The sequence below is a fragment of the Rhinolophus ferrumequinum genome, chromosome 6 (genome assembly GCF_004115265.2).
Source record: "Rhinolophus ferrumequinum isolate MPI-CBG mRhiFer1 chromosome 6, mRhiFer1_v1.p, whole genome shotgun sequence".
NCBI classification, from domain to species: domain Eukaryota; kingdom Metazoa; phylum Chordata; class Mammalia; order Chiroptera; family Rhinolophidae; genus Rhinolophus; species Rhinolophus ferrumequinum.
The window spans coordinates 47,671,300-47,685,962 of NC_046289.1; the positions used below are offsets into that span (position 1 = coordinate 47,671,300).

The 14,663-nt window shown below is 40.4% G+C and overlaps 1 protein-coding gene across 6 annotated transcripts in view; it reads right to left on the minus strand.

The window, feature by feature from the left end:
- The window catches only part of TLN2 (talin 2), a 419,393-nt gene that overhangs the window by 254,113 nt on the left and 150,617 nt on the right, over positions 1 to 14,663 (minus strand). For all 6 annotated transcript variants that reach the window (XM_033107584.1, XM_033107586.1, XM_033107581.1 and 3 more), the window contains one exon: positions 3,542 to 3,614. The gene's annotated coding sequence lies outside the window, so the exon portion shown is untranslated. The remainder of the gene's footprint in view (positions 1 to 3,541; positions 3,615 to 14,663) is intronic.

The window sequence follows — 14,663 nt, forward strand, 5'->3', positions numbered from 1 at the left end:
AGCAGGACTTTACTCAACTTTAATCAGGCCTTACAGTGGTGTGTTGAGACCATTGCAGCTGGCCTTACGGTGTGTTTAATCTTAGTAAAGTCATGTTTAAACTCTACAAGTGCACTAGTCATTTTATGGCTCCGGAAAGCTGTCCAATTCTGATTTGTTGTAAACAGAATAGAATGGCTTTGATGATCATTCTAGGTCTTCAGAATATAGGACCTCATGGCTAAGAAATAAAGAAGAGTGATTTTTAAAGGTTCACACTCCATAGTAGCATAGTTGAATGTAGGCACAAGTATTCCAGAGCCTTTGAGTCCATGAAATCCAATCAATGCTTAGACAGAAAAGGCTCAAATCGTGAGTTCTATAGGAGGGCTTTTTAACTTTGAAAGAAATTAACTGATAAGAGTAATTAGACAAAAAGTTTAAGGAAAACAGCACATTCTATTATGGCCATGGATTAATCAGTTTAATTATGAAAAACAATCTGGAAATTGTTGTTGTTCTTCTGAAACATTTACTAAGCACAGACAGCAGTAAGGATCCCAACTCAGGTCCTGGAACCCTGAACAAGGAGATGATGCTATTTAGGACTCCCCGCCACTCAGGGAGTCAGCAGTGGAGGAACCCAGTGGCAGTGCCCACAGTAAACAAGCAGAGTAATCCAAGGAATCCAGCTAATGGAGCACAGCAGGAAGACAAAAGTGCATAATGGATTACATTTTTAATGAAGAAAAGTAAGCACAGGAACAACTTATCTAAGGCAGTACTGACATCACTGCCTTTAACTGACTGATACAGAATGACAAATAGCCATGTGGATCCTGCTTTGAATTGTCCAGATTCAGTAGCTTCCCTAAACAGCAGTGGGAACTCAAAATTCCCAGAGAGTCCAAAACAATGTTTCCCATTTAAAACCGGTTTTTAAAATATTTTTCTTACAAGCCTACAGGGAAAGTAGAGATAAGTTCGGAATACTGTCATTATTCTCAAATCTGGACTACACCGCGAGTCATTAAGGACAACACTAAACAAATCATTTCTCATATGCCCGCACCCCCATCTACTCCTTCTCTCTCTGTCTCACATGCAGGCCTGCAACCCTTTAAAGCATCATGTTTAAAGCAAATTCTTAATTGCTCATCCCTACAAGATTTCACCCAGGATAGCTTGGCCTTCTGAAAGGCTCACATGATTGATCGATTACATTGTTTATTCATTAAATTTTACTCAGACTTGGACTGGCCCAGATCCCTTAAAGCAATTCTCCTTCCTCGGGTTTATTTCAAAATAAAAGCTCCTGCTAGCATTTCTTCATGACTTTAGACACTTTCAGAAATGTCAAGATTTCAGGTAATCTCTCATATTCCTATATTCTTAAGACAAATGTTTCTGTTGTCATTGTTTGACATAGCTTCTTCCTTTAAAAAAAAAAAAAAGGCAGTGAAATAAATATCTCTGGGGTAGAAACAACCCAACTGAAGCATATAAATGAGGCAGTAAACCCAGAGCTGGTTGACAGAGGGAACACACCAGGTAAATCTGCCAAATTTCATTTGAGTTTCCCAGAAAATAGGCATGTTAAAACAAACAAAAGCCAGAAATCACCAAGGGAGGAATTCTAAAGCACTGAACCACCATGTTCTAATCCATGTAGACCACAGTATAACTTCACAGAACTTCCAGAAGCAACTGTGATTAAGTAGGCATTTTGGAATAGGTGGTATTACTGTGCCTTCCTCCCCTCATTTGACTGTCCTACTATTTCAACCCATTATGGCCTCTGTCCTCCACCCATCCGACACCTCACACACATTCCACACTCCAAGGAGAAATAAATGGTAAGTCTCGTTTTCCGTTCTGTACAGACCCACAGCATAGGAATACACCTGGCATGCTCCTTTTAGATCTGAAAACTTGGGAAAGGTCTGTATCTGATGTGCTTCCTGTCCAGTGTGCCCGGGGCCCTTCAGGCAGACCAGACCACCCTGCCTTCTGCAGGGGCTCAACGTACAGCATCCTAGGATGCACAGGATGCTAGGATGCACAGACGATCCCAGAGCAGACAGCTCCTTTACTCTTCCCTGTCCCGTATACATCTGATCCCACTGCCCTCAGCTCAGAACTCTTGGCTGTGCCCTCAACCCCTACATCCCAGCCTTGCACTCCTTCGCAATCAGTCTTTGCACTGGTCTCCCTGGAGTTACACATGCAGCCTGCCTCATCCCTAGCTTTCAACATCCCCACGCCACAGGCGGACCATCCCCAGAGTCTGCCTACAATGGTGCGAAGGGAAAATTGTGTATACTTTTATGCGACAGCTTAACCACGATCAAGGTGCATTTTTACATTGATGATAAGGTGGCTCACAGCTAAATTTAACTTGTACAGGAATGAGCCATTTTTATTTGGGTTTCCCAGCAGAACAATCCCTTGTCTTCTGTTTGACCTCAGACCTCTCTTCGTTCCAGCATACTAGTTGTCACAGCACTTTCTGGAAATAGCCACTATCCAACTAGAGTATATTTCTTTTCTGCTTCAGAGGAGTGATACAGTTTTAGAGGCAGAAAAGCCCTGAGCAGTCATACACCCCAAAATTTCACAAATGCCAGTACACAGGCCTGTGCTGGCTCGTTCACGGCTAACGCTCACTGGTCAGCAGAGCAATGAGAAAGAGGCGGGAAATGAAGAGCGTTTTTCATCGTGCTAAATATATACAATCGAAAGACAAACTTATGACATCCTAATTTTTAATATTAAAATATTTCTTCCACCATGAAATGATGTTAGTAGGTGAAAGTTATTTTTTGAAAATAAATCTTTAATTATGGAAAGGTCTAAACACAAAATAGAACACCATAAAATATATAGTGAACCTTCATGCGTGCATCTCGTTTTAACAATTATCAACTATGTTTACATACAGCCTCCAAAACGTAGTAAAAATTGGTCCTGAAATTCAGTTTTCCTATTCACAAATTCTAAAAGTGTAGGAACGAGGTTGGGCCAACCCTATACATTTTGGAAACTAGCATAGATTAACTAACCCTTACCCAGTTGGGATCACGCAGCTGCAAACAGGACAACCAAAGGCGGAAACCAATAACCTATAACCAAAGTTTACTTTTTCTCATGCTAGAGCAATTGTGTGCCATCCTTGGAGAGCTCCAGGAACCACCAAACGGTTCCAGTGCAGAGACTCTAGGAAATTTCTAAATTAATTCTTTATCCAGCACTTAAAAAACAAAAAAGGTTTATGAAGCAAACATATGTGAATGAATGAGAATTCATGCAATAAAGTAAAAAACCAGCTACTCACCCCCTCTTTCTAGGCCTCCATCATCACCCCACCAAACTACCAAGTAGAATATCAAACTGAAACAGAAGTAATAAATAAGACCAGCAGGTCCACTGCTGTCTCACAAAACCATGGTGAAAAATTAAACAAGACAGTACAAGTGATAACGTTTTAACACTTTTTTAACACTGGACAAATGCAGGGGGTGGCCAATTGATAAAAATGAAGTATCTTCTTTGAAGGACTCACCTAAATTCTCAGTTTATGTAGAGTCGATTTCCCTGAAGATATCCTGAAGCATCTGAGAAGCCTTCACCACTACCTAAAATAATAATAAAAATCATCAGAATCAAGCAATGTTACAGACGTCAGTTTTTTGAAAGATAAAAAGACCCTCGATCTATACATTTGGTCATTTCCCCCCACACAAAGCAGGAAAGGAAATAACTCAGGAAACAATGAATTTCCGTTGCAACACATGGGCTGGGAATTTTCTTTCCCAACAGGGAATTGAGGTCCCAAGACACTTATTTCGAAGACCAAAATTATGTTACTGTTGGCAAAGAGGCAAAACACATGATTTTCTTCCCTGTGGTAGGAATGCTTAATGGCTTTGAATTTAAACAAAGACCAAATATATACATCCCCCACCCTGCCCCCACCAATGTTTAAAACAAAAATCCCAGGCGCTGTAAATTAGCTTACATGAGCTCTTCTTGTCTTGTTCACTTTTTTCCTACTTAGTTCCTTTTACACAACTATGAAGCGGTCCCTTCTTGCTTCAACTGTTCTCACTTCATTCCCAGTTCTCTGAGGCATTGAAAACTGACCATTTAACAGCTCACTCCATGAAAACCCAACTGAAGCAGAGAAGCACCATAATCAATTATAGAAATGAACGAATTGAGCCAGCCACTGCTAACAAACAGAAGTCTGAGTGAGAACATACATATATATGAATCACTGACACAAAATAAACATCCAGATATAGAACCAAGTATCCCTAGGAAACAGACCAAGCACATGTAATCAGATCTGGGTAGGTACGTGAGAGTACTGTGTTTCCCCAAAAATACGACCGGGTCTTATATTAAGTTTTGCTCTAAAAAATGCATTAGGACTTATGTTCAGAGGATGTTATCCTGAAAAATCATGCTAGGGCTTATTTGCTGGTTAGATCTTATTTTCAGGGAAACACGGTACTTAATAAATAGTGTTAGCTTGCTATTTAGGAGGAAGGAAAAATCTAAATCTCTTCCTACTTGTGAAAAAAATCAAGTAAAAATAGACTCAAATGATGACTAGAAGAACATGCAGATGAATAGTTTTATAATATTATAAGGATAGGAAAGGCTTTTTTAAACATGATATCATGACATCAAAATCTGAAACTATAAAGGATTGAGACAGCTGGCTACATTTTTTTTTTTTAATCTCAAATGTATGAATGGAAAAAACAAATAAAAATAAAAAAGAACAAACACCAATGTTTTGGTCAAAAGATAAAATAAGAAATTAGGTAAACTATTTATACAAGAAACTTATAAGATGATGCTATCTTTATTATACACAAATGTGTTAAAAGCCAATAAGGAAATTAATATTCCCCTCAAAATGGACAAAGCAAATTAATAAACTTTCCATACGAGAAGAAATAGCAATGAACACATGGAAAGATACTCAACTATACAAATAATGAAAAAACACAACTTAAGAAAATTGAGATGTTATTTTTCACTTGTCTAACTGACATCTTTACCAAAGACTGACAATAGCAAATATTATGGATATCTCATGATGTGGCCCCTTAAGCAATTATGTCAACATGTAAAATGGCATACCCTCTGATCCCGCAATCCTAATTCTAGGAAGTTATTCCAAGTAAATAACTGTGCAAGCAGAAAGTTGGATATACAGAGCATTGTTTATAGCTATGAGGAAAAAATAGTATGTGCTCTAACACAAATAGGAAACATGTTAAATAAACTAGACACTGAAAATAATGGAAGTTTATCATTATTGATATGAAAAGATATTCATGATATACTTCCGAGTCAATAAAACAGAAAACCATAAATAGTTGAGTCCCTGTGCACATGTTCCTGGATGTCCTCAGAAAGGTCTAGAAGGATGTTTATCAAAATAGTTATGATTACCCTTTATTATCAGAATTTTAGAGAATTTTTACTTTGCTTATACTGTTAGAATTGCATGTAATGAGCATGAATTATTTTCCAATGAATACAATGGAGCTATTTTTAAATCTCATGCTCAGGTGTAAAGTGACATACTGCACAGATTTCTACTTTCCTTTCTGCCAGATTTTCTCTTAGTGAGGTTTGTATCACACATGTGCTTGTAGTGACACATGTCATCTCTGTGTCCTGATCATTCCCCAGGGCCACTTCATCCTTGCCTTTGGGTCCCCAAGACAGACCTGCATCCTTCTTATAATTCCTTTTACTTAAGCTAGCCCAAATGAATTTGTCACCTGTAACCAAAGGAGTCCCATTAATACAGTGCTGCTTTTTATTTTCCACCTTCTCAATCATTCCATCCCATTTTAAAGCAGAACAATATATTCTGCAATCAGATTAATGAAGATTTACAATGTGGTATAATGTTTATGACTTAAGCTGAAGTAATTGAAGCAAGAAGCCCAAAGCGAGTATACCAAAGGCAAAAAAACTGTTTCAAGGGACAGGTAGATTTATTCCTAATAGGAGAACTGATGAAAAGACTATTTGAATAAGAATATAAACAAAGCGGACATACTTGTCCAGATGGGCCATTTTTTATGGTTAAGATATTCCCCATTATAATATTCTTAACCACTCCACATACTTATTTTGGGTTATATTTATATATGAAAAGTTTTTTTTTTCTATGTGGACTATAAAATACAAAAACGTATTCCCATAATGGGCCCATTATATTCAATTTATCTTTAGCAAACAAATTTATTTTTCTCATTGCCCTATTTTTAAAGGTTCAGAAGTTCCATGTAATACATGAATCCTCATACTACCATAATTATAAACCTGGCTAAAAAGCCATAATCCCTTGTAGAAGTACAAGTCCCTCAATAGGTATGTTGGACGTAAAGTACAAATCGATTTAATCCCTTTATCTCCTGGAGGCTCCCTCTCTCCCCCAAAATCTCCCTCGGTGGTAGACAATGGACAAGAACCAGTATCCAATTTCAGAGCGAAGAAATCCTAGGACTTAACTAAGTATCTCTATCTCCGGGGCACAACTCAGTCAAACACACAGGCCACCCATTGCCAGCCACTGTCCTCTGTTCTGACCCCTCCTCAGTGCAAGGGAATTTCTCTAAAAGGGACAGACAGGGAGCCAGGCAAGTCCATATTTGAGGCTGAAATGTATTAGGATTTATAAGGCCAAACGCTGCCTTTAGGGGAGGCATCAACACAGCGGTTCTAAGTAAAGGGATTGATCCTGGTTCTGTCATTTACTAGTCATTTGGCTTCAGGGTGCCTGTACTTCAGTTTCCTCCTCTGTAATAATGCCCAGAAACAGGGCTGTTGAGTAATCAGCAACGCTCAATCGTCAAACATGGTCTTGCTTGAGCTCCAGCTCAGTGGGAGCAGTGATGGAAACAGACCACTGTTGCCTGATCATAACAAGGTCCCTAGAGAATCCTCGGACGTAGTACCTCTCCATGGAGGACAGTTACCTCTTTAATAAACATGGATAAGACCCTTCCAATTAAATAGAAACTTCTTTTAAAGGTATCAGGAGTTAGTTATTTAAAGGAACCTTGCCTTAAATTACAGCAACATTCTCCAGATCATCATAGCATAAATCATTTGGCCGCTCCAAGGGTTATACCTGGAGTATTTCCAAAGTCACAGGTAGATGTGACCAAAAAACACCAACAGCTACTGGCTAAAATGCCTGTCACCAACAACAGGGTATTAGGGCAGGACTTTACTTTTGCATCCAGGCCACTTCCTACTTGCTTGGGACACTTTAACACACTTGTCGGAGTCCCACGTCTCTCACCACCAGAACAGAGATGGTAATATTTAGCTACTTCAGCTGTGGAAATGAAATGAGAGTGTACAGGTCAAGTTCTTAACATGGTGCCTGAAGTTCAGTAAGTATCCAGGAAATGGGGGACCTCTACCATCAACTATCATCTTAACAGCATTAAAGAAACAAAACAAATATTAAGTAATTGATTAAGACCATACAAGGGACTTTTTACTGAGGGTTTTATGGACTCTTCTTTTTCCACATTTCATTTGGCGTAATCCCCACAGGAATGTAGGGCCAAGTTGAAGGGTATCAGAGGTAGTTCAAGCAGGGAAGGGCCGACATGATGCACGTGGCTGAAATCTCACTAGGTAGTACAGATCCCGAGCGACCGAGAACACATTTGTCCTAAGATTTCTTCAAAAGGCAGGGAACAGTGTAACACCACACTCGAGCTTTGCCCTAACACCGTCTGCAGGAGCATAAAAATCAGAAGATGGGCCCATGTGAGCACCATCTCAAGGGTTTCTGCTGACCAAAGTTAACAAAAGCACCTTTATAAAAGACCAAGCAAAGCAGAAAAAGGCCCTAAATTTAGCTGAAGATAGTCCAGTGTACTGACTGCCCTTTAGCTTGAAGTTATCACTAACGTGTGACACGTTACAAATTGCTCAAAATCATAAAATCCAGGGAGGAAAGAAATAAACCAGTTAGTTCTTCAGTGGCCCTAAAATAGAGATGGAAAGAGCCAAAGAGAAAAAAAAGAGGGGAAATTTTGAAAACAAAATTCTCCCAACTTCCTCCAACTTCTACCACTTGCCAAGGATTTGTCTGATTTGTTTCCCCTGAAAACTTGAGTACTTTTTCATTGAAAGTACAGCTGAACAATTAGAGTCTAGCTCTCCTAGGTCAGGAGATATCTGACTCCAAGGGAAATGTCCAATTCTCTTTTCACGGCTCCCCCTTCCTAACTTTCCAACTAGAGGCTGGATGCTAGGGACTGCGGCCAAAGGAAACTCAACAAAGCACAAGCATGAAGCATCAATACCCAAGACATTCAGAGATGAGAAATAATATGCCACCTTGCCCTTTGCTGGACAAAGAGAAAAGCTCCAGAAATCCCTTTGTATGCCTCTAAAGGCAGCATTCTAGCAAACTAGGAAGTAAGAGGTATCACATGCAAAAAACAAACAAACAAACAAACAAAAACTTCTCAGTAGAAATGTGGGAAATGCTGGTTTAAAAAATTAAGAAGTTTCTCTAATGCAGAACATTTCAGGTACTTTAGTATGCTAATACAGTACTGATATGAATAAATGGCTCCAGCCTTACTGTACACAGATTCCTTCACATCTGTAGTCTGGTCTTGGGACATGTGCCCCACACAACACTTTGGAAACTGTTACAATTAGTTCTTTTACGCAAATGCTTACTGAAGGCTCACTTTACCCTACGCACTCACAATTACATGACTAAGCACATCGCCCCTAAAAAATCAGCTAATAGTGCAAACAGTATTGACACAAAGTCGTGTGAAACACTGTTTGCTATGAGGGCAAGTGAAATGCTATCATTATAGCGCTTTACATAACTGGAAAAAGAGGTCATTGTCTTATAACTAAGTTTCCCTTCTCTCAAAATTTTAAGCACACTTACAGTAACCCTTAATTAGTAATGAGGGTAACTAGAATTTAAACTTCATGAGAACAGGACTCTACTCAGTACAGGACTAGACCCTCAGCCCTGGACCTATGCAAGGATGCTCCACAAACACTTGACTATGTGAACAGAGGAATGAATAAATAAGCTTACAAAAGTGTAGCATTAGCTCATTATTTTATGAAATGTCCAAAAATACACACTCTATCGTTTTATATTTTAAGTTGACTTTAGAATGCTCACTCTAAAGTAATTCTTATATCTTTTTTCTCAAAAAGTTTTATTTTTTCCTATTTCACTCCCACCATAATCTCCCCATCCTGTGCAACAACCCCTGCTACACACACACAGACACACACACACACGCGCGCGCACGCGTGTATTTTTCCTTGTGACTTCTGGGTTAGAAAGAACTTTCTGTCTCCAGATCAAGTAACATATTCAGTACATTATTACAGCCAATTATTTTCAATAAAAGCCAAATTAACTAGCATTCAAAAGACTAGGAATTTCAATTAATCAGAGCTATGCAGAGATTCTCCTTTGGGAATAGGAAGAAGAAACACATTCATCTTCTAGAAGGCAACTATACACAAATAAGCTTTTATCGTCAATTTGCTGAAAAAAGCAACTGAGCATGGAATCCAGATATCAAGAAATATCCTATACCATTAATTTCAATGTTCTGAACATAATGTTTATAATAACGCTGAGATACAGAGGGAGATCTGATGGTTGCTAGATGGGAGAGGCGTGGGGATAAGGCAGAAGCAGAAGAAATTAGTCAGCATAAATTGGTAATTACAATATTGCCACGGGGATATGAAAGACAGTTTGGGGAATATAATCAATAATGTTGTAAAGATTTTGTAGGGTGTCAGATGGGCGCATCTTACTAGATGCTTGACCACTGCACTGTACACCTGAAGCTGAATAATACTGTATGTCAACTATAATTTTATATATTATATATATATATTTTATATATTATAGTTGACATACAATATTATTCAGCTTCAGCTTCAGGTGTACAGTGCAGTGGTCAAGCATCTAATATATATATAGTCATGGGATATGGAGTACAGCATAGAAAATACAGTCAGTGGAATTGTAATAGATATATAGGATGTCAGAGGGGTAGAAGATTGGGGAAGGGAGGTTATCACTTTGTGAGGAGTGAAATGTCTAACTATTACATTGTTTTGTACATCTGAAACTAATAATAAAAAAGAAAGAAAAAAGCAGAGATGAGAAGAATAGATTTGGATTGAAAGACAATCACCTAATAAATAGCACAATATCCAAAGCAGGTTTCAAGTAATAATAATAATAATAATAATAATAATAATAAAAAAATAGCCCTGAGATGTTGCAACATCTTCACATGAACAAATTAAAAAAACGTTTTTTGCTAAACTCAATTCATTATGACAAAATCTGATAATACAGTTTAGAAAAATGTGTAACGGTTGTGTTTTTTTAAGGGGAAAGGGACAGAAAGAGCAAGGAAATACAGTACTAATTTCACCTTGGTCATTCAGAAAATTGAATGAAACATACCCTTCTCCACCCCGTGCCTCCTACAAAGCAGTCGGTGGCCAGGGTGTTACTTGCAGTCCTCAGCGCGGAGCTGGGCTACATCCCCATCTGTTGCAGCAGTTCTGCCCAGTCTCACCTGTCTGCCAGCTACCTCCACCCCTGCACAGACACGGACAGGCATCTGAGCTGTGTCCTGAGCTCCCAGGCCACAGGGATCTCCAGGAACGGCTTCTTTACCTCCCTGTCCCTGCCCTAGAAGCCTGTGCTCCAGCACCAGAGTCAGCGCTCCTCCTGGAACCCTGCAACCTCCGAGCTGCTTCCCCTGTGGTGGCCTTTGACCCCCCAGGCCTAAGGCGCCCTCCCCACATCCCTAATCAGCTGGCTGCCCATGAAGCTCCACCTACTCCAGGAGGCTTCACTGCCATCTTTATCTCTTCATTTACCATATTATGTTGAAACAATCTATTTCAGTGTCTATACTCCCCACTAGTCGGTGAGCTCCTAGAGGGTAAGAACGGGGGCTTCCCCCATAGTTCCAGCCTAAGCTCAGATCACAGTACTTAATACACATTAAGTGCTCAAAAACATGAATGAAGAATAAATATATCTTGTTTAACAACTCCAAGACACTGGGGATGGAAGTAGAAGGCTTCAAGAGACTGGGTACAGCACCAGGGTCAAAATGGGATTGAGGTGTGTGTGTGTGTGTGTGTGTGTGTGTGTGTGTACATGCACACATATACTGAAGAGAAGGGGCTGCCTCATTCAAAGGGGCTACCTCATTCTATGGTCATCCTCCTGGTACTTGAAGGTCAAGGTCTCAGCTACAGTTCCCCCTTTCCTTTCTCGGTCTCAGGAATTGACTGACTACACACTCTTCTGCCACAAACCTTGTGTCTTTGAATAAGCTTCTCTCCTGTTTGGCCTGTTGTCTGTCACTCAGGGAAATACACCAATTCATATTTATGCCTTCTTTCCCATCCCCAAAGCTAACAAAGGCTTTATAAAGTATAACGATTAGAGAATGGGACAACAAGACTCCCTTTATAAGCTATTCCCCCGTCCCTAATCCCTAAAGCACATCTGTCTGCTATTCTCACTCATCCTGTCCTACTTGGACCCTGAAGAAGAGCACAAAGCCACACAGAAGACTGACAGTGCAACTTGATGTCACACAAATAAGTGTTTGTCATCACCTACTGAGCATTTCTTTCCGGAAGGTAAGACGCGGCGGTAAAGAGTGGAAGAACGTACATTCATACAGTGGAATATTATTCTAATGTAAAAAGAAATGAGCTATCAAGCCATGAAAAGACATGAAGGAAGCTTAAGTGCGTATTACTAAGTGAAAGAACCCAACCTGAAAAGGCTACATACTGCATGATTCCAACCATATGACATTCTGAAAAAGGCAAAACTATGGACAGTCAAAAGATCAGTGGTTGCCAGAGCTTAGGGAGGAGGGATAAACAGAATGTGCACAGAAGATTTAGAGGACAGTGAAACTACTCTGTATGATACTATCTATAACGGTGGATACATTTGTCCAAACACACAGGATGTACAGCACCAAGAGTGAGCCTTAATGGAAACTATGGACTTTGGGTGATAATGATGTAACCGTGTAGGTTCATCAATTGTAACAAACGTACCAGTCAGGTGTAGGATGTGAACAGCGGGGGAGGTTGCGCATGTCTTAGAGAATGGACATATGGGAACTGGCTGGACTTTCTGCTCAATTTTGTTGTGAATCTAAAACTGCTCTAAAAAAGAAAGTCTATGAAAATAAAAAATTTATGTCTATGAAAATAAAAACAAACAAAACCACAAGCAAGGAGAGAAGGGTGAGGTGCAGTGCTGTAAATGCCTCCCTGGCACCGAAACCAGAGAAACTCCCATAGGAGCCCTCTCCCCTGCAGGACAGAGCCCGGGGAGAGGCTCAGAGTGAACTTGGGCATGGCCCTGGGAAGTGGTGATGGAGGATATGGGGTCCTCCTGGCCAGCTGGACATCACTGGCCTATATCAGAGGAGTCAGGTGGGACAGTGGCTGCCCACACAGAGCTTCAACCTGCTAGAACTGACCCTGAGAAGTGGTATCACTTTTATTCTTGCTGCCCCCTCAACCTTGAATTTGAGGGCTTCGCCTCCATACTAGCACCTGGAGAACTGCTTCTACTGTTCAACAATCCAGCTGAAGGACATGAGGACGAATAGGACTGCCTCAAGTGGTAAACCGTCTGGTTTTCCTGACCAGTGGAAAAATCCATCAAGTGTAATGGAATATCCCAGGGCTGCCTCGGGGAGAAGGGGTGGACATCCCATTCATGAGATGCTAACCTCCTGTGAAAATGCGTACTGGTTCATTCCTCCAGCCCTCCAAGCCTGGTTACCTGGGTGCTGTAAGTCAACAGAGGACTGTATAAAAGACATGGGAACAAAGAATCAAGGAGCACCATGAAATTTTATCAGCCTCTGGGTAACCTAAAATAGGTATCACAAACAAAAACATGGGTCATTTGGGAAGATGGTTTGGCTAATCAAGAACAAATTAGCTGCTCAGGTATACATAATGTGGCAATCAGGGACTTACTTTTTATAAATAAGAACCTGTTGTCACTTGACTCTGATTAGCAGCTATTGTATCCCTCAACGTTCGTATTTCAAAAGCAATTTTGCTGCCCTAGTATCTCTTACTATATGCCATCTGGTCTTCATAAATTGCCACCTGATATATTTTCCAAAAGGCTAAATCCCTTTTCTCTCTCTTTATCCAGCCAATGGTTTTGATACATTTTATTCAAAACCAAAACACGTCCCAACCCACACACAAACAGTTCTTTTGTCATTGAAACTTTCTCTTCCTTGTAGAATGTTTCAAAAATTAATTCTCCTTAGCTATACATCTCCTTCTTCTCATCCCCGTTCTGCTTTCCAAGCTCCCCCTTTTCCAAGCTTCCTTCCTTCCGTGAAGCTCCCCCGTACTCTTGCTGTTCTCTGAATTTTCCTGGCTCTTGTAGATTTCTCTGCAGAATTTGCTGATTCATCATATTATGTTGTACTCCTTCTAATACCAGATCCGCAGTGTTCTATGACCACGGCAGATAAGGTCTACTCAAGTGCCCAGCACAGAGCCTGTTGCTGGGTCACCCAAGGCCAGTAGTATCCTGTGCCCTTAAACGCCTGCTGAGTGAACACAGGCAACGGGGGAGTCCTCTGGGCCTCACTTCCCTCCACAAAGGGCAGAGAGGACACCTTCCTAACAGGCTGACGCAAGGACCACATGAGCATAAGGCCTGAGGTGAAACATGCCTGCAATAAATACAGACTTTTTTCTTCTCCCCGTGTGTGACCTTTTGGCTCTCTAGAATAAAATCTCTGTGAGAGCAAGATCAGGACTCACACCTTTCCTGTATTCCTTCAAGGCATTTTCACAGCATGGAATATCCAAGAGATGGTTTTAAAATAATGTTTTCAAGTTAATGGCCTAGTTGTCTTCAGGTGATGGGGTTTCAGAACTTGTCCTTACAACTTAATGCACCACATATTTAAAACGTTCTATTACAAAGTTCAAATATATACAAAATAAAGAGATTATAATGAACCTTGAAGTACTCATTCAGCTTCAACAATTACCAACTCATAGCCAGTTTTATTTCATCCAGACCTTCCTCTTTCTTCCTCCCCAGCCCTCATTAGAGATTATTTTGAAGTAAATACCAGCTATCATACTATTTCATTGTATTTTATAAAGCTAGTATTTTAAATCAGAAAATGAATAAAGCTGTTTTCCCTTAGAAAAAAATACAATTCTATGCTTATCAAATAAAGTCACAGCCATTCCTTCCCTCTGTTCCCCACTGCACACGGCAGGACCCAGAGGACCCAAGACTGGCTCAGCAGGCCTGAGCTATGAATTCTGGCAACACAGGCGCTGGCTGTGTGGCTATGGGCAGGGTGATGCCCACCCACCCCCAAGACCTCTGCATCCAAGCAGGAAACGAGGACCTCAGGGCTCTGATGCTCCCAACTGCTCTACTTGGGCACAACTAGAACGTTCTACTTCCTGTATAGGTTTCTCTGTCACTCCCAGCACCAGCTTTGCTACCCAGAGCAACTTAGCCCCTACTTGCTCTTTGTCAAAAACAGAATGAATATATATGCAAATAGCAAACT